At 38.1% G+C, this 25,394-nt stretch overlaps 1 long non-coding RNA gene across 1 annotated transcript; it reads left to right on the top strand.

Moving 5' to 3' along the window:
• The first annotated feature begins 3,375 nt into the window (after window positions 1–3,375).
• LOC103880869 lies at window positions 3,376–25,306 on the top strand. Its single transcript, XR_002520215.2, has 2 exons — window positions 3,376–10,638; window positions 25,094–25,306. It is a non-coding gene; the product is annotated as an uncharacterized LOC103880869 (long non-coding RNA).
• Window positions 25,307–25,394: the final 88 nt, after the last annotated feature.

Raw genomic sequence — 25,394 nt, 5'->3', positions numbered from 1 at the left:
CACTGTACCCTAGTTCAGGTGCAGTCACACGCCTGTCCCTGAACCTCTCATTATAAGTCTGTTTGGATATAGATTACTTTCCATCCCTCAGAGCAAGATGGTTTGGAGTCAGATTTACCAAAATTGTTTTAGTAAAGAAAAATAGAACAGTAATGTAATAAATAGGAAGAATCCATGCTGAACAGACAAAACATTAAATTAGATAATCATACTGAAGTACTTATTTTTAAAAGAAGTCTTATGCCAAATATTTTTTCCTCTGTTCTTTGCCTTCTACCACAGAACAAGAAGATGACACGTTTCTTTTTGCAACATAATTCAGTGGGTTTCTGATATAAAATGAATCCTCGGAGTTTTTCTGAAAACACTGAAATCATATCACCTTTGTCTTCTCAAAACTTCTGACATGTGGTAGAATATGAAACTGTGTATATTTTGACTGTTCAGTAATGTTTCCTGGCCATTGATGAGAGATCCATGAATGCAATACCATACTATAATCAGTTCTATTCTGAGTTTCGATAGTTTATAATTTCTCTGAAAGAAATTTTAGATCAAATAATTGGCATTCTGATTGCTGCAAGTATGCTTCATTTTTATAGTGATTAAAAAAGTCCATTTAGCTGATTTGTAAGCCTTGTAAGAACTTACTGTTAGAAACTCATCAGACTTCTTAGGAGAACGGTCATTTTATATGTGTGGAGATTACAGAGAGTTTAAATCTTTTTGAAGTTATATTTTAGTTTATGATGCAAATCACCTATGGTTCACATATAAATTAACTCCAACGTTACCTCAAGGTTAAGCAAGCTTGGTCTAACATCACCTCTTGATCTCTGGATAAAATGGTTTTATATTTCAGTGGACCAATGTGACTACAACAATACATCACTGTCCAAATAATATATCACCACCCTCATAATCTAAGGGTGATCTTCTAGCACCATTGCTTTGTAAAAACATGCTGGAAAATAAAACATTATGTACCTCAATAACCAACTTTATTTGGTTTTAAGAAATCACCTTCCTAATTTCATAGTCAAGGCCTGAGAGTCACAAAAAAATGTGAAAATCACTCCAGAAGGTGCATTAAAAAGTTCATTCTACTTTGCCAGCATTTAGCTCAGACACTAGCAAACTCAATTATTCTTTTCTTACTGGTAGGGTTATTTCACCTTAGCCTTTTCCAGCTTTATAACACAGCACAATATAACAGAACTCTCTGGAACACTAATTTCTCTCATCACCATTAGCATCTCTTTTTTCAGCTTTCCCCCTGCTTGGCCCTCATATCTGCTTTCACGGTCACCAATTATGTTGAGTCCTTTGCTTCTCCATTGTTTTTAATAACATCCCTTTGACTCATTCAACCTCTTTCTCTCTCTTTTTTTTCTGTTTCTTTCCAACTTTTAGGTTCAAGGCGTTCATGTGTAGGTTTGTTACATGGGTAAATTATGTGTCATGGGGGTTTGGTGTATAGATAATTTTGTCACCCAGGTAATTGGCCTAATACATGATAAGTAGTTTTTTGATCTTCACCCTCTTCCCGCTCTCCACCCTCAAATAGGCCCCAGTGTGTATTGTTCCCTTCTTTATGTCCATGTGTACTCAGTGTTTAGCTCCCACTTGTACGTGAAAACATGTAGCATGTGGTTTTCTGTTCTTGTATTTGTTTCCTTAGGATAATGGCCTCCAGCTCCATCTATATGGCTGCAAAGGCCATGAACTCATTTTTTATAACTGCGTAGTATTCCATGGGGTATAAGTGCCACATTTTCTTTATCCAGTCCACCACTGATGGGCATCTAGGTTGATTCCATGTCTTTGCTGTTGTGGATAGTGCTACTACAAACATACATATGCATGTGTCTTTATGATAGAACAATTTGCATTCCTTTGGGTATACGTACCCATTAATGGGATTGCTGGGTTAAGTCTGAAGAATCTCCAGAATGCCTTCCACAGTAGCGGAGCTAATATACATTCCCACAAGCAGTGTGTAAGTGTTCCTTTTTCTCCACAACCTCACCAGCATCTGCTTTTTTTTTTTTTTTTTTTTTTTGTACTTTTTAATAATAACCATTCTAACTGGCATGAGATGACATTTTATTATGGTTTTGATTTGTCTGTCCTTAATGATGAGCATTTTCTCACATGCTCCTTGGCTGCATGTATGTCTTATTTTGAGAAGTGTCTGTTTATTTGAAATTGCCCATTTTTTAACAGGGCTTTTGGTTTTTGCTTGTTCATTTGAGTTACTTATAGATTCTTGATATTAGACCTTTGTTGGATTCATCGTTTGCAAATATTTTCTCCCATTCTGTACATCATCTGTTTCCTCTGTCCATAGTTTCTTTTGCTGTGCAGAAGCTCTTTAGTTTAATTAGATCCCAGTTGCCAATTTTTGTTTTTGTTGCAATGGCTTTTAGAGTTTTTTTGTCATAAAGTCTTTGCCTGGGCCAATGTCTAGAATGGCATTTCCCAGATTTTCTTCTAGGGCCTTTTTAATTTTAGGCTTTCCATTTAAGTCTTTATTTTGAGTTGATTTTTGTATACCGTGAAAAGTAGGGATCCAGTGCCAGTCTTCTGCCTGTGGGAGCCGGTCAGCCCTGCGGCGTTTGTAGAATGAGGAGACCTTTCTCCAGGGCTTGTTTTGTTGGTTTTGTTGAAGATAAGATGGTTGTACTTGTGCAGCTTTACTTCTGGATTTTCTAACCCGTTCCATTGGTCTATACTGTCTGATTGCGTAGTAGTATCATGTAATAACCTGCTTTTGTTGCTACAGCCTTGTAGTCTAGTCTGAAGTCAGGTATTGTGAAACCTCCAGCTTTGTTCTTTTCGCTTAGGTTTGCTTTGGCCATTAAGACTCTCTTTTGGTTCAAAATAAATTTTAGAATATTTTTTTGTAATTCTGTGAAAATGTCACTGGTAGTTTGACAGGAATAGCATTGCATCTGTAAATAGCTTTGGGCAGTATGCCCATTTTAACAATATCGATGCTTTCTATCCACGACCATGGAATGTTTTTTCATTTGTTTGTATTTTCTCTGGTTTCTTTGAGTAGTGTTTTGTCATTCTCATTGTAGAGGTCTTTCACCTCCCTGGTTAGCTGTATACCTATGTATTTTATTCCTTTTGTGGCTATTGTGACTAGGATTGCATTCTCTTTTTTTTTTTTTTTTTTTTTGAGACGGAGTCTCGCTCTGTCGCCCAGGCTGGAGTGCAGTGGCCAGATCTCAGCTCACTGCAAGCTCCGCCTCCCGGGTTCCCGCTATTCTCCTGCCTCAGCCTCCCGAGTAGCTGGGACCACAGGCGCCGCCACCTCGCCCGGCTAATTTTTTGTGTTTTTAGTAGAGACGGGGTTTCGCCGTGTTAGCCAGGATGGTCTCGATCTCCTGACCTTGTGATCCGCCCGTCTCGGCCTCCCAAAGTGCTGGGATTACAGGCTTGAGCCACCGCGCCCGGCCTAGGATTGCATTCTCGATTGATCTGGCTGTCAGCTTGGAAGTTACTGGTGTATAGAAATGTCACTGATTTTTGCAAATTGATTTTGTATCCTAAAACTTTGCTGAAGTTGTTTATCAGTTCTAGGAGCCTTTGGTCAGAGTCTGTGGGGTTTTCTAGGTATAGTCTTATATTATCTATGAAAATAGATAGTTTGACTTCCTCTCTTCCTATTTAGTTGCCTTTTATTTCCTTCTCTTGCCTGGTTGCTCTGGCTAGGACTTCCAGTACTGTGTTAAATAGGAGTGTTGAGAGTAGGCATCCTTGTCTTGCTCTGGTTCTCAAGGGGAGTCTTTCTGGTCTTTGACCATTCAGTATGATTTTGGCTGTGGGACTGTCAGAGATGGCTCTTATTATTTTGAGGTATGTAGTTTCAATGTTTTATTTGTTGAAGCTCTTTATTTTTATTATATTAAGTATATGCCTAGATATTAAAAATGACTGGAAGACATCTTTTTCAATGAGATGTTCACAAGGTGAATGGGATTGCATTCTTGATTTGGCTGTCAGCTTGGAAGTTATTGGTGTATAGAAATGTTACTGACTTTTGCAAATTGATTTTGTATCCCCAAACTTTGCTGAAGTTGTTTATCAGTTCTAGGAGCCTTTGGTCAGAGTCTATGGGGTTTTCTATGTACAGTCTTATATTATCTATGAAATATAGATAATATACAAGCTCTTCCTCTCTCTATTTCTCCCAGTCACCTCTGTATCAGCCTTCACAGATTATGATATTTATATGCAAGGCATGAGGAGCATTCTACATTGACAGTGCTCCTTAACACAAACTCTGTTTACCAGTCAGAAGAAAATAAGAGGAAGGGCACCCAGTAGCAAACTGGTTGTGACCCATACACTCCCAATGTGATGGGCTCCTCAAGTGGAAGATCCCCTTCTAAGTGAAGGGCACAGAGCAAGCAGAGATTCTCAACTCTCTCTTGAGACCCACAAGGACTGTGGCTCTCCTACTTCCAATGCCATGATCCCTGTCCTAGTGGCTACTTTGGGGTTTTCCCAGGCTCTAACACAAAGATTCCAAAGATAGGTCTTTGGTATTGTTTCTTGTTTGACATCCTGAATTTCCCAAGCCCTGCCACTGATAAGGTACACTTCGCCCCTTTCCTTTTCTATCCAATATTGCTTTTTTGTGCCTATAGTTCTTAGTCAACATATTAGATTGGTTGTCAAATATCTGACAGGAACTATATTTCCTTGTTCATAATACTGTATTTTCTTACTGCTATTTGTAGGCATTTCCATTACCTTACTAGTTAACTTGATTGTTTCTCTATTATGTGTCATTATCCATACAAGAAGCAGTACAGAGTAGTGACTTAAGACCATAACCTTAGTGGCAAACTGACTATAATCAAGTTGTATCTTCAACCAGTATCAACTGTGTGACCTTAGAGAAACTATTTAACATCTCTGTGCTTCAGTCTCCCAGCCACAAAATAAAGATAATTTATATTGCTGAATCAAAGGATGTTGAAAAGACTCAGGCTCTACAACCCTTGTCTAAACCCTCTGAGACCAGATGTACCCTAGAATAAGAAATTTTTATTTTTTAAGAAAAGATTATATGGAGTATATATTATATATTAAACAATACCTCATAATAGAGTTTGGGAAACATCTCATAGTCAAACACATCAAAAATTCTACAAGGAAATGTAGAAATATTTCCACTAAGTTGAATAAATAAACACCAGAAATAGCTGCACAGCAGTTCAGGTCAAGTTCTGGCATTACACAAATTCAGGTAGAGTCAGGTTTTGTTGCCAAATGAGTTATGGAAAAAAATAAGTTTCAGAGCTTGAACCACATGAGGATATTGTTTAGCCAAGTGTTTGACACATGTAAGTTCCCACCAAAATGTTGTCTAGTATTATTATCAGTGAAAACATTTCTTGAGTGCCTGTCGCGTGTTATTTATTTTTACATATACTATTGTTCCATGGAACTTGTTAGTTAAGGTCCGGGACTCTCATTTCTTCTCATCAGGCTCTGATGGATAATATTTTCTCTTTTTAAGACTGTGAGTGACATCTTCAGAACTTCAGGAGACAGAATGTCAGAAGAGTTTCCTAGCATCCCTTTATTTTATCCTGTAAATTACTAATATTCAGATATGGTCCATGCCCATTGCTAATCCCACAGTGAAAAAGACTGCAAGCAGAATGGGAAATACCTGCCAATCTCATCCTCACTGCTCACCCCACCCCACCCCTCCTCAGTAAAGAATGATTCATAGTCTCTCAAGTCCCTTCACCATATCTGGCTTCTGCACCTGAAGTGGCCCATCTGTCTCTGTTGTCCTTGAGATGATGGACAGTGTGGACATCCAATTACTGCCTTTTGCTTGCGATTTGAGCCACTGAGATCTGGGCATCCCATATCTTCTACTGGATATCATATAGTAGAAAGTATGCAGAAAATGTCATCTCAAGTTACAAGACATACAAGCCACAGAATGCTCTTTGCTCTTGTTTTCTTTCTCCTTAAATAAATTTTCTCCTGGTGCTCAGGCAGATGAAGGCAAGATCCATCCTTGGCTAGTGACAGTTTACTGAATCGCTATGTTTGCAGATGAACCTTATTCTAAGCCAACGGGCCCAGGCCTTGATCTTCAAAGCACGCCTCATATATTTTAAACCTGAACTTACTAAAATCCTGTCTAAATGATAGTAGAAGTCACCATAATTTTCTGCAGGAAGATTTCTGTAAGTACTCTGAGCCCTAGTTTTCATTTTTACTGTTTGATGATTATAGAATTAATAAAAGTAATATATAATTTTTTTGTGTAAGTAGGCTGGTCCCTGATTTTCAATTGTTCATTGTTATATAATCACAAATTAAATATAAGAAATTATGTATGTATACACACATATGCTATATGTACAAATATCTATCGATAGATAGATAGAAATAGATACAGACATTTCCTGTAAAAAGGCTAAGATTTGTCCACCCACCGACCCCAAATCTTTCTTCAGGGCACATCTCATTTATACACTCATTGAAATGTGAAATTCACTCAGGCCACTTGATTTCTAGCCTAAAATTCCTAACATTCTAAACATTTGATACAGTGATGCCCTTTAGGATCACTGTGAATTGAACCTAAATTCTGTAGCCATTACTCCACAAAATATCAGGCTATGAAACAAGCTCTTAAAGGAAGGCAGTTTTTCAAGCTACATTATGGTGCTTTTAAAGGGAAGACAATTCTTAATGAGAAAATGAGCTTCCTGAAGCTCCTGGCTCCAAGGTCAGCTCTGCACACTTGCTTTCTTGGTTGGCAGCAAATCTGTTAAGGGACATTCCTGGGAGCCCATTCTGTAAAAGCCCCAGGATGAAATAGGTTGGCAGGTGATTCTCTGGAGCTTCAGTTGGGCAACTTTATAATTCTCTGACAGATTTCTTCTAAAGCTGTTCCCACACAGCAATACCCTAGTACCTCAGCTTCTCCCCCTGCTTCCTACCAACCACACAAGGAGAAACTGGGTTGCTAAGGAACCTGTTGTAATAACACCTGACGGAACTAACACTTGTCAGCTAATAACAGTTTAGTGTGAATAAACTTATCAGAATCTTCCCAAGTGAATTAATACTTTGCCAGCTTCTGAAGGGCTTGGGCCCTATTTTTATTTATCTTTATTTCTATTCACATCTAGCACAGTGCTAAGCAAATGTTTGCGGAGTGTCAGCTGAGGTCAGCCTACTCCACCATATTGCTCTCAGCTGGCTCTTCCAAATTGGGAATGTGGAGGAGGAAAAGGATCTTTTTCTAGTTGCTGGGACTTGTTGCTTGAGACAAAGCTGTAAGCAGTACAAAGATGCGCCAGCTTTTAGAGCAGACCTGGGGGGTGACAGAACTTACCTGCTATGATTAGGTGAGAAGGGGGAAAATAAAGCTTCAGATTCAGAATCATTCACCAAATGCTAAGATGGGTCTTGTGAATATTGCTGCCTAAAGCATAATGGAATAGCTCTAAAAATTACTGCCCATAAGTCTTTTGGAGTCTCTCTAGGTGGTCTCCATTAGTCGATGGTGTAATTCAGGTGTGACTGCCCCACCTCTAGAAGAGTGGTTAAATGGAGCTTTGATAATAGCATATAGAAATCAAGATTGGCATCATTTTGTTCATCCCACTTCCCATGCACCCACATTTAAGGCTTCCTGGTAAGCTACAATGAACATTTCAACATTATGAGAAATGGAGATGACACTAAAATGCAATTACATGTAATTTATGGAATGCAGAATAATAACATCCTGTATACTAGGACAAGTAAGAGGAAGAGAAAATCTAATCTGGTTTGCCAAGCCTCTTTCCTTGCTACCTCTTTAGCATTAACCAAGTCTCACTGTAACATGTATTATAAGGAGATGAATTCACTGGTGGTGTTCTTTGTTATTTCACTTTCACCAGAAATGTAATTAAGAAGCAAATCATATTACTTTGATGACAGAGACAAAGTATGTCAGAAATGGCATTATTACTACTTAATTACAGAAAACACAGGCTTCATTCCCACTTCTAATTTATCACAATAGTGATAAAAGATTTGACTGCTCCTAAACAGTAAATTTAAATGAGAGTTATTGGCATTTTGTCAGTGATGAGCAGAACTAAATTTTTTTCACTGTTACGGAATTAATTATAGAATGTATGATGTATCTTCACTGCTTTTGATGGTAGTAGCATGTATAACAGTAACAATCCATGGTGCCCTGTTGGGAAGAACTTTTTTTCTCAAGTTATTATTGTCCTGTGATTTCACAGGAGAAACTTACAAGTCACGAAGGTGATAAGTAGCATTTTTGATTTAAGAAAATGAGACAGAGTCCAAAAATATATGAACTTCATGCAGTTCAGATTTCTACACCATTTCCCAGGAGGGAAAAAATCACTACCCACTTAATTTCACGTTGTCCTCACCCTGACCCTATGGGGCACGATGGAATCACTGGTGTATACTGTCACTTTCTCACTCTGATGAGATCTGCTGTAAGATATACCCTTTATGTTCTTGTTCAGGCCAGACACAGTTGCCAACATCTGTCTGGAAGAGCTTCAGACGTACACTCACCACCTTGTATGCTACTTTCTCCTGTTCCAGCCCATCCAGAGGGTGCCCTGCTTACGCTCAGAGCTTTGGAAACGAACCGCAGAATCCAGCCGTGACCTTCCAATTAGCTGAGGAGACTTTACGATCTGATTTTAGCTATTCCTAAGAGACCATTCTCAGCTCAGATGATGTTGTCCCAGGTGGTTTCTTTCCTCTTTAAAGACTTTCCCATGTGATTCTTCCTCCCCAACCCTTGCCCTAATACTTCAATGCAGTGACCTGGTTCTTCCAGGATCTTTGTGACAAGAGAGGAAAAGAAAGAACCTTTCTTGTTTAGGGTAAGAGCAAGAAAAAAAAGGCTCAGAGCTGGGAGTGACATCAAGACTGACAATGTTGAATTTCACCCTAACTCAGTCCTGGAAAGGAGTGAACATTAAAGAAATCCCCCCATCCTTTGTGTTCCAGAAAATAGTCCACCGCAAAGAACCCCACTTCCCCCACTTATCTTAGATACAACTCATGGATGCCCCCTTGTTTACCTATGACTAGGCCAGACACTCATAAATCATCAGCTGAACTACTTGTTACAACTGGTTAATCAGAACAAAATTCTCCCTACCCAAATGTGTGACATTTCTCTCCTTCCCTCTTCCTCGAACCTGGTTTGAAGCACCTTCTGCCTGAGCCAGCATACAACTGCTCATTTAGGACCCACCCCCGCCACGAAGAGGCTGACCCCTCTGATCTCACCAGGTCCCCCTTGTCCCATTTTTCCAAGCCTGGTTGTTACTAGCCTGACTTATTCCTGTCTATAAAAGAAAAAATCCCTTTCTGCCTGTTGTCACAGACATTTGCAGATCTCAGGATCAGAACGTTATCACTATTACAACAGTTCCCTTCCCCAAATCACACCACTGATTAGCATCTTAGGCCAAGGTAAATGCCCAGACATTGCTTTCCTAACAAGTCCGTCTCTCTCATCCTCTCTTCTCTCTCTCTCGTCTCTCTGTCTCTCTCTCTCTCACATACACACACACACTCTCTCTCTCTCTGTCTCTCTGTCTCTCTCTCTCTCTTCCAAAAAAACTTACAATATTGCAATTTATGTTTCTCTGATTAAAAAAAAAACAGATGTAGTGATTGGCGAGCTACTAAAAAACAAATTTTTCTTTATAGTTGAATTTCTATCTATCTTTATCTTCCCTCATTGCCTGGCAATTCCAAACCCCTTATTGAGATTTCTGTTTGATATAGATGTGTCTTTCAAAACCCATTGGTAAAGCCAGTTAGTTTAACTCGGAGGGAAAACAAGCTTAGAACATGTAAGCAATCCTTGTTTTAATTGTTTCTTTTCCCTCTCAGTAAACAGAGTATGCGTTTGCTAAAAAATGTCAAACTGTCATATTTGACTGAATAAACTATAAGGATTTTAGATAGACTAAATAATGTTAATTCTAAGCTGGTCTTGTTGTGATATTTTCTTTTCTTATGGGGGATGATTCAGTCATGTATTTTAAGTTATAAACAGTATTTGTTTTTCATAGCATTCATTACTAGCCAGGGCCTATGTCGACTTTCAAGGTTTAAGTCTTTTCAAATGAAATTTAAAGGACCACTATTCTTTCCTATCAGAGTAAAACACATTCTAAATCCTAATATATCTATTCCTTTAATATGCCACTTGAAGTACAATAGTGCAAACAAAAACACATAATGGGTTCCTCTTGAGAGAAAGGAAAATGTATTCACTTCTGATGAAAGATCTTTTGATAATTCACTCTTGGCTTCACCACTTGATTTATATCATCTTCCCACATTAATTTGTTTTTAATTTTTTCTGCCTTCTAAGGTTTTTCTCATTTCAGTGACATATACGTGACAGATGAGGTTGATGAACTACAGAAATACAGATTCTAACTCAGATGAAAAGCTTAAATTATTCTGCAGTCCCATCGAATTCAAGAAAGAAACTGAGAAGTCGGGATTTCCAAGGGCTTTGAAACAAATTTTCGAAACAAGTGATGAAATCAACAACGGTCAAAGAAACATGAAAACGTGGTATGTTTCTTTAGCCAATACTGAACGCCTCTCTGGAGTGAATCTTTCCCATCTTCAGGCAATTTAGTTGTATACACTGGAAGTGATGGTAAAACTACAGAAGCACAGTACAATTCATTCATTATTATAGATTTTAATTTAAAAATTTTTCCTTTTTACAAAATTTATTTTAATATAGGAAAAAGTAACTTATTTAACTATCTTCAGCTAAGGAGGGAAGCAGAATAGATGACAATGCCTCAAGGTGAAACTCATTGTTTTTAAAAGTAATACCTAATACCTTTACAAGTACAGCTTATGCAGGTTCATATAGAAGTTCAATTATTTCCATCCTGTTCTGTTTTCCACCAGTCAAGTTAGAAGCTGCTTATTGGATCATTTTTCTTTACTCTGTCTCAGTAACAGGCAATATGTTTTAGTAATCTTCTTCATGATTAGATTGCATTAATGTGTTTTATGTATCTCCTCAATTGTCCTTAATTTCAACCTGCAGCCATTGAAAAGATGATTGATTAGAGGATATGGCTCTGTTTAGAATTCTGGCATCTCACCTCTGCCTTCTGGAGTCAGAGTCATTGCGTATCAGCTTCATTCTCTTTAAAATGGAATTATGATGGATATGAAATAGAATCATGTATTTAAAGCATCTAATACTTGGGAAACATTCATTCCTTCATTCATTTATTCTACATTTAGTACTTAGTTGAGGATGATGTATTCTATTTATTCAAATTTTTAAATTTCTTCCCCAAAGAGCATACTAGGAAAGTATTTGTCTTGTTTCTGGAGTAAGTTCAACTCATAAAATAGGAAACCAGCGTAATTCATTTTTTTTCTTAAAAATGCATTTTTTTCTTATGCTTTCCCTTGCATATACTTCAAAGCCACTTTTTTCTATTCCATTACTGAGGGTGGGGTATGGGGAGAGAAGTAAATTCCTTAGGAATATATAGGAAAAGGAATAAAATCCTCAGGAACAAACCAGTTTAGTTAACTTATTACATAACATCCCTGGTGTAATCCTTGTGTTCAGAGCTCTGAACTAGAAGCTTTTGGCTTATTTGCTTAAATTAAAGGAACTTTAAACAGCATCTACAGCAAGATACGGTAAAGGCTATTCTATTAATAACATCCTCTCAGCCTTATCATGGGTGTCTCTATCACACAGAAGTCACCTGGTTATTACAGCTTACCAGTGGGATATTCCGTACAGTCTGTGACATTATGTAATGTCTTCAAAATGGATGCTTGTGACTGGACATGACCACTTAATTCTTACAATTTAATTTCCACATGGACTCATGTTTTCAAAGCTATCATATAAGTACTTTAAACTACAGCATTCCCTAGCAACCCACCTACACAGCTGACTTATTTAGATGTGTTCTATGAAATTGGATGGGAGGAGATTTCTTGAGAAGCCTTTTTTTTCCCTCTGTTTTGTTTTTAGTCACTGAGAACTGATATTTTTTCCCACTGATAAATGGCCTAATAATTAATGATTATCAGTGTGAATTTTGGACAAAGATATTTACAGATAGTGTGTAAGTTTTATGCATCCATGCTTACACAGACTATTTTAATAAGGGACACCCCCGTGTTTTACTAAGAAGTTTGTTTTTTTAAAATCTGGTTCTAATATTCTTCTAACTTATTGCTTAATCATTTGCATTTTTGAAATTAAGAATTCATTTATGTGTCCTCATTATCAGGATTCTTTTTCAAAGAAAAGTGTGATAATATATTGACCAAAGTGGAATTTTATAGTTGTCATTTTTATATTAAGTACTATTCATACGTTTTCATTAATCCCCATGACAACCTCGCAAATGTAACTATTATTTTATGGAACAAAAAATGTGAGTCAGAGAGTAGAACTTGCTCACCTCACACTACTAATCACAAGCAACACTGGAATTCTAACTCGGTAATCCTAATTTCAAAGCCCAGTCTTGACCTTTATCTTATATCCCAATGCTGTGTTTATGTTGTACATACAGTTCCTAGCACAGACTTAGTCTCAAAAATTATTTGTTGAAAGATTAATGAATAGTAAGTATTTGATATATCAATATAGGTATACATCTATTAAATTATTTCATTGCATGTTATATTTTTATATTTTTGTAAAAACAAAGGCAAATTGCCAGACCTCATACATGCTCATCTTATGGTAGGAAGAATTCTTCAGAGAAGATTCACAAAGTAATAGAAGCAGCAGATGTGGGGTTTGGTGTTGTCCATTGCACCTTGGCTAGGACAGGTATCTGACTTGGGAGAGAGATCTCAGCTCTTAATGCTGTGTGATTTTTAAGATGCATGATTAAGAAGTATTGATCCTCTCCCTGTCATGGTCAGGAGTCTGACTCTTATGGCTGCAGCTATTTGGTGTATTAACTAATGGCATGACCTACCATTTCTACTGCCTTAGTTTAGGGAGCTCCAGGTCCTCTCCTAACTTAATCATGGACTAGAGTCCATCTGTGGTGCTACCCTCAATGAGATCCCATAGATAGGCAGTCTATCTTGATGTGGCGGAGGCGATCTATTCACCACTTTAGCATTCTGCCAATGCCTTAAGCACTTGTCTATTTCAAATTTCATCAAAACTTGCAGAGAATGTTTGAATAAGTGTATGTACATTCTTGTTTGTATAATTATTTTATTTTACATGTGTTCATAAAAGTTGCTGCTGCTAACATATCTCTTTGATAGAATATGTTTAATGCTTCTTTGAGTTCATTTTACTTTTCTGTTTTCTTCTGGTTGGGGGAAAATATGTAAGATTTCAAAGAAAAAAAGATGATTCATGAAGGAGAATAGCAATGATAATGATTATGAAGATAAGACTGAATAAGTATTGGAATTATCTCTATTTAATACTTCTTTTGCCAAGCAAGGCCTGATTTGCTAGGGAGAATGGATAGAACAGTCACCTACCTGGTATGATGTAAGAGATTCAAGGAAACTTCTTTGTTCCTCGAACGTTCCCTTTTCTATTGACTACGTTTTGTAAAATCCTAAAGTAAAAGATTGCTCTGTTTAATTAAAGGCTTAAAATGACAGTTCTCCTGGGAGAGCGTACAGTGAGCAACTGTCAATCCCTTTTGTGTGAAAGAATTTCTGAAAAGTTAATAAGAAAAGGAATTTAGAGGGGGCCACTGGCAAGGAGAGTCTCTATAAAGTTACTGCATAATAGAATAAGATGGTGAGGGAAGCCATTCAATGGAAAAATGTCATTGATGTCATTAAGGACACCTTTGGCTCTTCAAAGATTTTTCTATTCCAAATGCTGCCCTAACCTATGACTTATTGAGTGGCAGTCGCTTATTCTATTTTTAACGTTTACTCTACATATGTTCAACATCTGGATAATTATCAAAAAATTCAATCTGACTTCCAATACATTTGGGCATTTGGAAATAAATGGCTAGCAACTACTGTTGTTTTAAACTTTCTTGCAGACTGGAAAAAAATCATCATGTCAAATGATATTCCAAGATCACCCTGAGCAATTTAAATTAATCTATTTCAGAAAAGAGTAAACATTGAAATGATAAAATGAATAACTTTTTCTCTCAACTGAATATCATGGATGAAACTATGGAGCCATCTCACTCAGCTAAATTACGTATGATTTTAGTGCTACTGTGTACCCCAGGGGAATATGAAGGCAGCATATGAATTGATTTATATTCTATTGTTTTTCATTCAATGGAGTCCAGAAGTAAACAAGCACTGTGATAAGATGTATATATTGTGCTACACAACGTTTTGCCTTTCCTTGCTTGGTCTTAGGCTGCCTTCTCATTTTTTTTTTTTTTTTTTAGTACAAACGTTAATCGTTTGCTTGGATGTAACAAAAGTCATTCATAATTATCTAGTCAGTGCCTGGACCTGGAGCAATCTTGGTGGATCCCATAAAATCCAAGGACAAGAAGTGCAGCCAGGTCCTGTAAGGGACTGAAATTGAGAGCACCCAAACAAGGCAATCAAGGCAACCCAGAAACCAACACAACCCAATTATCCCAATCTCTCCCCGCCTCTCTTGGTTCCACCTGACTTTTAATCCTAATTTCCTCAGCACTTGACTCTTCTGGAGGTGAGCTTTCACTGCTTGCCTTACAACCAAGCTGACTGGTAACCATGGTTGGTCCAGTCCTATTTTACAGGTTCTTTAGAGTTCAGCACTTGGAATCTGTTGGAACTTAAAATTCTTGAGAGAGTGAATCTGATTGGTCTAATCTAGGTCAGGGTTTCATGCATCTGTAATCTCATCCCCTCAACATCACGAGCCAATTTTTGAATGATCAAGGGATTTTCCGAGTTACCTCATTTCAGACCTGTCCAAATATTTTGAAGTAAAAAAAGATTTGAATTGGTATGTGATCATTGTGGATATTTTCTTCCAAGCCAACAGTAGCAATTCTGATAATATTTATAGGTATATATTGCAATTTCCTCAAAATAAGCAACCACTGCCTGGCTTTTAAAAGTTATGTTTAAATGACTTATTTTAGTGCCCAACATATGAAATCATGAGGTAAAACCTCAAAATTAAATCTCAGATATTTTTGTGGCACCAATTTGCTCCATTCTAATATTTCTAGCAGATTCAGTCAGGCCTCTTCAGTGTAAGAAAGGAATATTTTAAAAACACACAAAATTCCTATGTATAGGTTAAGATTGAGCCCAGTTATTACTGTGAAGCGTATTCACTGTGCACTGGTTACCAAGTGGCCAGAGTCTGGTGAGACAAAACAGTCCCATGCAAGTTCCGTGAAGTGGGTCTATTATTACAGATAGGCAGCAAAGACGACAGAAACCTAAGACTCAAAAGCGCTCCCACAAGGTTCAAGAAAGCTGTCCAGTACAGATGGAGTGTGACCTGCACGTGCCCCACTTGGACCGCAGCTGAGGGGCCCAGGAAAGCAGCCCACCCTGGGTTTCACGTCCTGGGCCACGGGGCTCATGGAGCTGTAAAGCCTGAAGGACATCCTGTTTCTAGTGGGGGAGACTGGAGCGGAACCAGGGCTTGCCAGTCCCCGTCTGTCTCATGATATTACATTCGCAGCACATTCTACAGATATTCCTGAGAACTGTAAGTGAGAAAGGAGGGAGAACAGGGACAATCCAAGGCCACCTGGGAAACTGTCTTTTATCCCTCACAATTTCCCCTATGCAGACCCCTTGCACAACCAAAAAGACCCTCCCCGCTGCTCCTGTAACATACAGAACATGCCACAGTGGGCATTGCTGTTTGTAAATGTTTAATTTTCTTTCATGAATTAGGCAACCAGCTTTGATAGGGCAAAAATTTGCCCGGTTTAGTCTGTATTCTCAGAGCCTACGTAGCTCAGTGATGAGTATATGGTAGGTAGGCACACAGTAAAAGTCAACAATCACTTAAAAATAGCTAAGCATAGCGTGACAATTATAGTATTATGGTATTACAATTCTCTGTGGCCAAATGAAGGTTATCCTATTCTTAGTTACAGATTTATCCAGAAATGACTATTTATCTCAGATTTAACCTTTGCTATACATGTTTCTTTTCATATATTTTGGAGGACTCCAAGAAAAGAGTAATATTTATGTAAAATAGTACGAAGAATATTCGTTTTATAAATGAGAACTGTGGCTGGGTGTGGTGGCTCACGTCTATCATCCCTGCACTTTGGGAGGCTGAGGTGGGTGGATCATTTGAGCTCAGGAGTTCAAGACCAGTCTAGGCAACATGGTAAGACCCCCGTCACTACTATAAATAAATAAATAAATAAATAAATAAATAAATAAATAAGGCCAGGCATGGTGGTGCATGCCTGTGATCCAAGCGACTTGGGAGGCTGAGGTAGAAGGATCACATGAGCCCAGGAGGGCAGAGGTTGCTGTGAGCCAAGATTGTGCCACTCCTCCAGCCTGGGTGACAAAGCTGGACCCTGCCTCAAATACATAAATAACTATGTGAAACTTTGTGCAACAAGTATGATATCGACATGTGGCATATAGATTAGTCCATTATCAGCTTTAGAGAAAGGGGAAGAGTTAATTACTTGGTTTTAAATATATTAGCACAAAAATCACATGGTTTTTGACCCAAGCGTCTCATGAAAACCCATGTTATATTTTTAGAAATCACCCTATACATTTCTTAAATTATAATGACAGGTCAAAATATTTTAATGGAGAGGGAGTATATAAGGAAAACAGGGCCGGGCTTGGTGGCTCATGCCTGTAGTCCCAGCACGTTGGGAGGCCAAGGTGGGCATATCACAAGGTCAGGAGATCGAGGCCAACCCGGCTAACATGGTGAAACCCTGTCTACTAAAAAATACAAAATACTAGCCGGGTGTGGTGGTGGGCACCTGTAGTTCCAGCTACTCGGGAGGCTGAGGCAGGAGAATGGCGTGAACCCGGGAGGCGGAGCTTGCAGTGAGCTGAGTTCACGCCACTGCACTCCGCCTTAGTGACAAAGCGAGACTCCATCTCACAAAAAAAAAGAAAAAGAAAAAGAAACTGAAGTATAACAGTGTCACATTTTAAGTTACAAACTTGATAATTAAATATATTGCAGCTGTTGTAGTTTCATAACAATTTCTTTCTGCCTTTCTCAATATCTTTGTGCTAAATACCTAGACTTGAGACTTTGTCTCTGCTATACCTGAGACTGGCTAATTTATAAAGGAAAGAAATTTATTTGTGTCATGGTTCTGCAGGCTGTACAGGAAGCATGGTGCCACCATCTGCTCTTGGGGAAGGCCTTAGGAAGCTTATAATCAAGGTGCAAGGTGAAGGCGAGCCAGCCAATCGCATGACAAGAAGGAGCAAGAGAGAAAAGGAGGAGGAGCCAAGCTCTTTTCAACAAGCAGCTCTCCTGGGGTCTAATATAGCAAGAACTCACTCAGCACCAAGTGGACGGTGCCAAGCCATTCATGAGGGATTCACCCTCATGATCCAATACCTCCTACTAGGCCCCACCTGAAACATTTGGGAATCACATTTCAACATGGAATTTAGAGGGAACAAATATCCAAATCATATCACTCTCCATCCTCTTCTCCTACTTCTGTCTCTGGGTGATGTTTGAGTACCATGAGAACATATATAATGTTACGTTGTTCTTATCTACTGGCCTCTGGGTACCTCCAGTTGAGATGTCATCAATCTTGCTTACTTTCAGGCCTTGGCTTCTGTCCTTGTTACATCTTCTGTGTAGTGTATCAATATCCTTTGTCTGTGCAAGAAAATTTCCTTCTATTACCCAGGACACACACTTCAGTTATTGCCAGGATTCGTGACACTGGGATATCAAAGTGTCTGACTTTCAGCTATCTACCAAACACCCACTGAGTGTCATGTAAAAACTTTTGAATTTCTTTCACGTTTTCCCTGGCTGTGGAGCGTGAGAGGTCACCATGTCAGGATCTGTTCTCTGCCTAATCACATCATGTCATCATTAATGCTTTGTGGCAGCTACTTTATGTTGTCAAGCTGCTTCTCCAAGGGTTTTTGAAATTTTATAAACTTTAACATGAAAATAAGGAATAAACTCTCCTCCATTTATAAAGGTATTTCTAACAACCTCTCCTCGAATTTTGATTCCGAGGATGAAACACTACTTGCTACCTTTCACTTCCACTTTCCCCAGCTCCTTTTTGCCTCCGGGACTGGAAGGCCCTTTCCGTATGGAAGTATGTTGGTTTACATTATGCCATGGACTATTGTGTTCCCCCTAAAATTCGTATGTTGAAGCCTTAACCCCCAGTTTAATGGTATTTGGAAATGAGGCTTTGAGAAGATGAGTAAGTTTAGTTACAGTCACGAAAGTGGGGTGCTCAGGAGGAACTCAGCGCCCTTATAAGGAGACACCAGGAGGTTTTCTCTCTCTCGCTCTGTCCTTGCCGCGGGAGGACACAGTGAGAAGGAGGCCAGCTGCCAGCGAGGATGAGGGCTCACACAACCAGACTATGTTAGCACACTGATCTCAGACTCCAGCCTCCAGAAACTGTGAAAAAAAAAAAAAATACCTGTTGTTTAAACCACCCCCTTTGTGATATTTTGTTATGGCAGTCTCAGCTGAGTAAGAAACATTATATTCGATTTTCCTGCTATATGGCTTAATCTTAATTGACCAATGCAATTTACCAAGAAGGCAAAATATATTGGTGCTATTTAAAAAACATCGTTGATGTTACGGACAAAAGAACACAAAGAAGACCACAAATTCAGAGGTCAAATAATGAGAAATCAAACACATTATTTTTCAAACTGTTGCTTACAACCCACTATTGGACTGAGAAACCAATTAAGCAGATCATAGGCAGTCATTTTCTTAATGGTTTAGAATATAATAAAATAGAGTAGAAAATATTAGAGGTTGCTCGTGACATTTTTTGTTATTTAGTTGTGGATGAGAATGTTTGCTTCACATGTGTATACCAGTTAATAATATTAAATACTTTTCTTCCTGAGACATGAGCTATTAGAGTTACAACTGGCACACTCAAAGAGATGAAGATATATGTAAACCCTCTCATTCTCAGTCTCTATTGCCCTCCATAAAGAAACAGTGGCAACAATGCCTTCTGAAAGAAATGATAACCTTGGAAATCAGTGTGGGATTCTGGGCTCCCAGTTTGTCTCCCTCTCCATCATATACACTTTGGGTGTATTTGTATTGAGTTTCAAAATTAGTGGTGACACCTCCATAGGCACCTTTTTTTTTTTTTTTTTTTTTTTTAGTTCTTTGATATTTTATAGATTTCCTTCAACTTTACCCATACTCATTCTGATCTTGTTCTGACTCCTTTACTATCCACCAAACAAGTCCATTTAGCTTCTATGAGAAAACATTTTCTGTATTTGGAAAACAAGGGAGTTGGCCTTGCTTTTATTTAAAGTCCATTCCAGCCCCCAAATGCTATAATTCTTTGCCTTTGCTTTTATATTTAAGGATTGTATCTATGGCAGTGTTTCTCAACTGGGGATTTTATGACCAGCCTCTCAGGATCTAATTTATTATGGGAAACGAAAACTTTAAAATGTCTTTCCATAAACATTGTTTGTTGTCTTAGCCTGGGTAACCCAGGGACATTTTTCTGGATGAGCGGCTTTGCAAAGGTTCAGAAACTTCCAGTTGTTTAGCATAATGGGAGTATATTGTATTGTATATGGGGATATAAGATGAGATAAGAGATAGAAGAGGGAGTGGATCATGAGCAGGATTGTAATCTAAGTTGAGATTTTTTCTGTTTTTTTGGAGATGGAGTTTTGCTCTTGTTTCCCAGGCTGGAGTGCAATGTCACGGTCTCGGCTCACTACAACCTCTGCCTCCCAGGTTCAAGCAATTCTCCTGCCTCAGTCTCCCACGTAGCTGGGATTACAGGTATGCACCACCACGCCCAGCTAATTTTGTATTTTTAGTAGAGACGGGGGTTTCACCATATTGGTCAGGCTGATCTGGAACTCCTGACCTCAAGTGATCCACCTGCCTCAGCCTCTCAAAGTGCTGGGATTACAGGCGTGAGCCACCTCGCCAGGCCTGAAATTGAGAATTTTGAACTTTATCCAGAGATCAATTTGTGTATATGTAGAGTGGGTGTGGGCTGTGGGCACATTTTGTGGCAGAAGAGGATAAAAGGAATGCATTAAAAGGAAGAAACAAAATCAGATTATTTTTTTAGAGACATTGCCAAGGTACAGATTAGATTAGTGGTAACAAAAAAACCTGGGTCTAGTTAGGAAGGCTTTAATGTTATCTAAGTGATTAATGTTATTTGTCTGCACTAGGGTTTAAATGGACAGTTAGAAAGAAGAGTGTAGAAATATTGGAGAGAGATTTTCTAGGTAGAATCAACAGAAATTGATATTGGGCTAGGTTTGGAGAATAAGGGGAAAGAAGAGGTGGGTAATGACTTTGGCATCTGTTTTGTGTAACTAGGTAACTAGAGATGAACTGGTCATCTTCTGACAGTATGTCAAGAAATGGTGGCATAGGAAGCAGGAAGAAAATGGAAAGATATTAGTATGAAGAACAGGAGAGAAATCTACCTGGACAGAGACTCTGGTTTCACCCATGTGGGACTCATTTTGATCAGCACATTAGGAATCTGTACACGTTTCTGTAGATGCATTCCACAGCCAGTAGAAGCTGAGAAGTTTATCCGCCTAGAATTGGAGAATGCAAAATATAGACACAAGTTTGGATGGCTTTCTACAAATGCTGACCAGCCATTAAAATGTTAGATAAATGTTTTAAACACATTGATTTGGGTCTCGTTGCACCCACAGGATCAACACCTATAAAGAAGGGGGAGAATGGAAATAGGATTGGACAGAGAGAATTGTTGAAATGCCAAACAATGATAACAAAAGGCTCAGCCAGTTTCAGTGGGAGATCTGGAGCTGAGATAGTCCTTTCGCTTTATCCTTTTGAGACAAGGAGGCCTGGCTTATGTACCCACAGTGGATCTGAACTGCTCCAGATGGGAAGTGTCACCTTGGGTGAGCAGCTTTCTTCAGCTTAAAACCCTGGTTCCCAAAGTGTGCTTCCCAGAACAGTAGCATCGGCATTACCCTGGCGCTTGCTAGAAAGACAAAATATCGGGCTCCACCCCAGATTTCCTAAATCAGAAGTCTGGGGGAACAGCCATCTGAGCTTTAAGCTCACCCAATACACTTCAAAGTTTGAGAGTCCTGGCTTCAAGAAATTTTGAGGCAGACTCAGTTGAAAGTTGCCAGCAGTAATTCAGCAACTGGGAAATGAGTCTGTCATTCCTGCAGGAGAAAAATAAGGGTCCCATCACTGCCTCATCAGTAGGAAAAGTCAGAAAGTTTAGGCAAGACACAGTGTCTTCTATTTTTAGTTGGAAATACTGAGAGCAGCCGGGCGCGGTGGCTCAAGCCTGTAATCCCAGCACTTTGGGAGGCCGAGGCGGGCGGATCACGAGGTCAGGAGATCGAGACCATCCTGGCTAACACGGTGAAACCCCGTCTCTATTAAGAAATACAAAAAACTAGCGGGGCGAGGTGGTGGCGCCTGTAGTTCCAGCTACCCGAGAGGCTGAGGCAGGAGAATGGCGGGAACCCGGGGGGCGGAGCTTGCAGTGAGCTAAGATCGCGCCGCTCACTCCGGCCTGGGCGACAGAGCGAGACTCCGTCTCAAAAAAAAAAAAAAAAAAAAAAAAAAAGAAATACTGAGAGCAGTTTTAGTTGGAAGGACATAGAGGAAAAACTAAAGTATTCGGATATTAATTATGAAAATGGACTATGAAGCTTCTTTTACATTTATTGCCTTTTCTTTATATCAAGTATTCACCTTACATATACAATTAAGTATTTTTAATATCAACAACTCCTCTGAAGTCAACTATGATTGCAACAAATACTTATAGATCAGGAGTTTTATGTCGTGATTAAGGAATAGAATATTTTACCAGTTCAAATAGTTAACTGTAACTCACAATATGTTTTTCCCCCTTTATTATGTACAAGCTGGTAGTGATTTAAAAAGGAGCTCTTGAAAGTGAGTTAAATTCCATTATATAGAAATATTAATCTGAAGCAAATATATCTTTCCTTGGCTATTTAGCATATAAGTTAAATTTTTGTTATAATAAAATACCTAATAATTCATTAAAACACTCATAAGACTGTATTAAACCTCACTTTAAACCCACATTCAATCAATTCTTTTCCAAGGCCATTGGTTATATATACATTTTATTGCTGAGCTTCTGTATCTTAAATTCCTATAACACCAACCTTGACTAGAGAAATATTTATTGGCAATGCACAATTTATTAAATGCACAGAACAATTTGATGGTTCAGTTCATAATCTAGATGCTATAAGGTGGACATCTTTAAATTTTCTCACCGCTCAAGGCTGGTAGAAAATTGCAATTCATCTTGAAAGGGGATAAAATATTTACTTTTGCAAAAGCCAGTAAGGTGTCTATGCCACTTGAAATAGAATAAATGCTAGAAAACAGAAACAAATAAAAATATAGCAGATTTGAAGATTCCTGGAGAAGGAGATTCAGATATTTGGTTTAGTTGCTACGAAAGGATAATTAGTAGTTTTTTAGAAAAAAAGTAAGATGTAAATCTCTCAATAGAGCCAGTATAAAACAAGTTAAAACATGGAGAAAACACCAAAAAGGCAGAGAACATTACAATGCAGAAATATATGTTTCAATTTGCGTGTGGTATTTGCTTTCTAGTTTCTAAATAACCCAATCTCACAAGTGGGTTGCAAGCTCAGCACCCTGGAGCTGGGTGAGCCGTTTCTTCCTTGTTGGTAATATGTTCCTGCTCTTTCTGGCTCCTTACTATTCACCATATTACTGTCATGGAGAAGGGCAATGACAGAAGACAGCAAACTGGAGAGTGAGTTTGTGAGTTTGTGGCTTTCTAGAAAGAGAAGCTGAACTTGGCAGTCTCAACTGCTTTTGATTAGCAGTGGTACTTCAGAGATACCCTAAAGGCAAAAGGCAGTGGTTCTGGCATTCTGTTGCGGGTGAAAGCATATATTAATAATTTCAATCTAGTTAATCCTTTTATACTAGATTAATGGGATTTTTTAAATTGAAAACTCTACTAAAATTTTATTTTTGGTGCTTGTATCCTATTCATATTACCTAAACATATTAACTGTGAATAGGAATTTTAAAATATTTTATTTTGTTAATTGACAAATACAAATTGTATGCATTTATTGTGTACAACATGATGTTTTGAAATATGTATACATTGTTGAATGACTCAGTCTAGTAATTAATGTGTGCATTACATCACAAGCATCTTTTTTTAATGGTGAGAAGAGAAAAATATGATTTTCAAAATGCAATATGTTGTTATTAACTATAGTCACTATGTTTTACAGTGGATCTCTTGAACTTTTTCTTCCTATCTAACCAACATTGTACTTCGATCAAAATCTTCCATTGCACTTCAATCAGAAATCTTTGGTGTACTTCCAAAATCTTCCCCTACACCCCCACACCAGCCCCTGGTAACCATCATTCTATGAGTTTAACTTTTTAAAATTTCACATATAAGTGAGAAAATTCAGTAATCATTTTTCTGTGTGTGTGGTTTATTTCACTTAATCTCCAGGATCATCCATGTTGTGAAAAATGACAAGATTTCCTTCTCTTTAAGATTGAAAAGTATTCCGTTATATTTATATATCACATTTTCTTTATTCATTCATCCATTGATGGATGCTTAGGTAGATTTCTTATCTTTGCTATTGTAAACAATGGTGCAATAAACATGGAAGTGCAAGTATCTCTTCAACATGCTGATTTCATTTCTTTTGATATATACCCAGTAGTGGATCTGCTGGATCATAGTATAGCTCTATTTTTAATTTCTTGAGGGACTTCCTTACTGTTTTCCATAATGACCATACAAATTTACATTCCCATCAACAGTGTACAAGGGTCACCTTTTCTCCAATCCTTGACAGCACTTGCTATCTTTCGTCTTTTTCATAACAGTCATTCAAAGAGTTGTGAAGTGATATCTCATTGCGGTTTTTATTTGCATTTCTCTGATGTTAAGTAATGTCAAGAATTTTTAAATATATTTCCTGCCCATTACATTTCTTCTCTTGAGAAATAGCTCTCTTGGTCCTTTGCCCATTTTTAAATCAGTTTTTTTTTTTTCTTTCTGTTGAGTTGTTTGAGTTTCTTATATATTTTGGGTATCAATGCCTTATCAGATGTATGGTTTGCAACTACTTTCTCCCATTCCATAAGTTGTCTTTCACTCTACTGATTGTTTCCTTTGCTGTGCAGAAACTATTTTTTTTTTCATAATCTCATTTATCTATTTTTCTTTTTGTTGCCCGTGCTTTGGAGTCATATTTAAAAAAAAAAAATCATTGCCCAGGCCAATGGAACTCTCCTCTATGTTTTCTTCTAGCAGTTTTATAGTTTCAGGTTTTGTGTTTAAGTCTTTAATCCATTTTCAGTTGATTTTCATATATGGTGTGAGATAAGGGTCTAGTTTTATTCTTCTGGAAGTGGATATCCAGTTTTCCCAACACCATTTATTGAAGAGACTGTCCATGTTTTGTGTCTGTTCTTGGCACCTTTGTTGAAAATCAACTGACCACAAATGTGTGGATTTATCTCTGGGCAGAAATATTTTTAATACATATATTTGATATTAAAAGCAGTGTGTGAGGTCATTTATTTACCTCTAAATTTATTCCCTTTATCTTGGTACACTACTCTGATTTTAATGAACATCTCCTTCCTGCTCCCACGACAACCATGTGCTACAGGAAACTGAACATGTTTGCTAGGAACAGTCATGGCACGTGGGCTCCCTAGCCATATTTGTTCCCAGATGGCCTGTTGTTTAGCTGGTTTGATCAGAGTGAATCTCAGAGCATGTAGTTGGAGACTGTGGTAGAAATGTCCTTCTTTGCTTTTGCTTCATAGCAATGCAGAAGTATGATTTTGGGGAAGCCACCGTCATTCATCTTGAATCAAGAGAGAGAAGCTTCCAAGGAGTGAAGCAAACACCCAGGAAGAGAAGTTGAGAAATGCAAAAAGTATAAAGACACGTCCTGGGAATTTCTTTTGAGCTGTCGTTAAAGCACTACGTGAAATTATTCTCAATCACTAAAGCAATAAATTATCTATGTTAATTAAGCTTGTTTGAGTTGTTTCTACTACTTTTAAACAAAAGCATTCTGTTAAAAATAGTAATCTTGCATCTTTCAATCCTTAACTCAGATGT

Source organism: Papio anubis, chromosome 2 (assembly GCF_008728515.1).
Source record: "Papio anubis isolate 15944 chromosome 2, Panubis1.0, whole genome shotgun sequence".
NCBI classification, from domain to species: Eukaryota; Metazoa; Chordata; class Mammalia; order Primates; family Cercopithecidae; genus Papio; species Papio anubis.
This window is presented reverse-complemented; position numbering and strand designations above follow the sequence as displayed.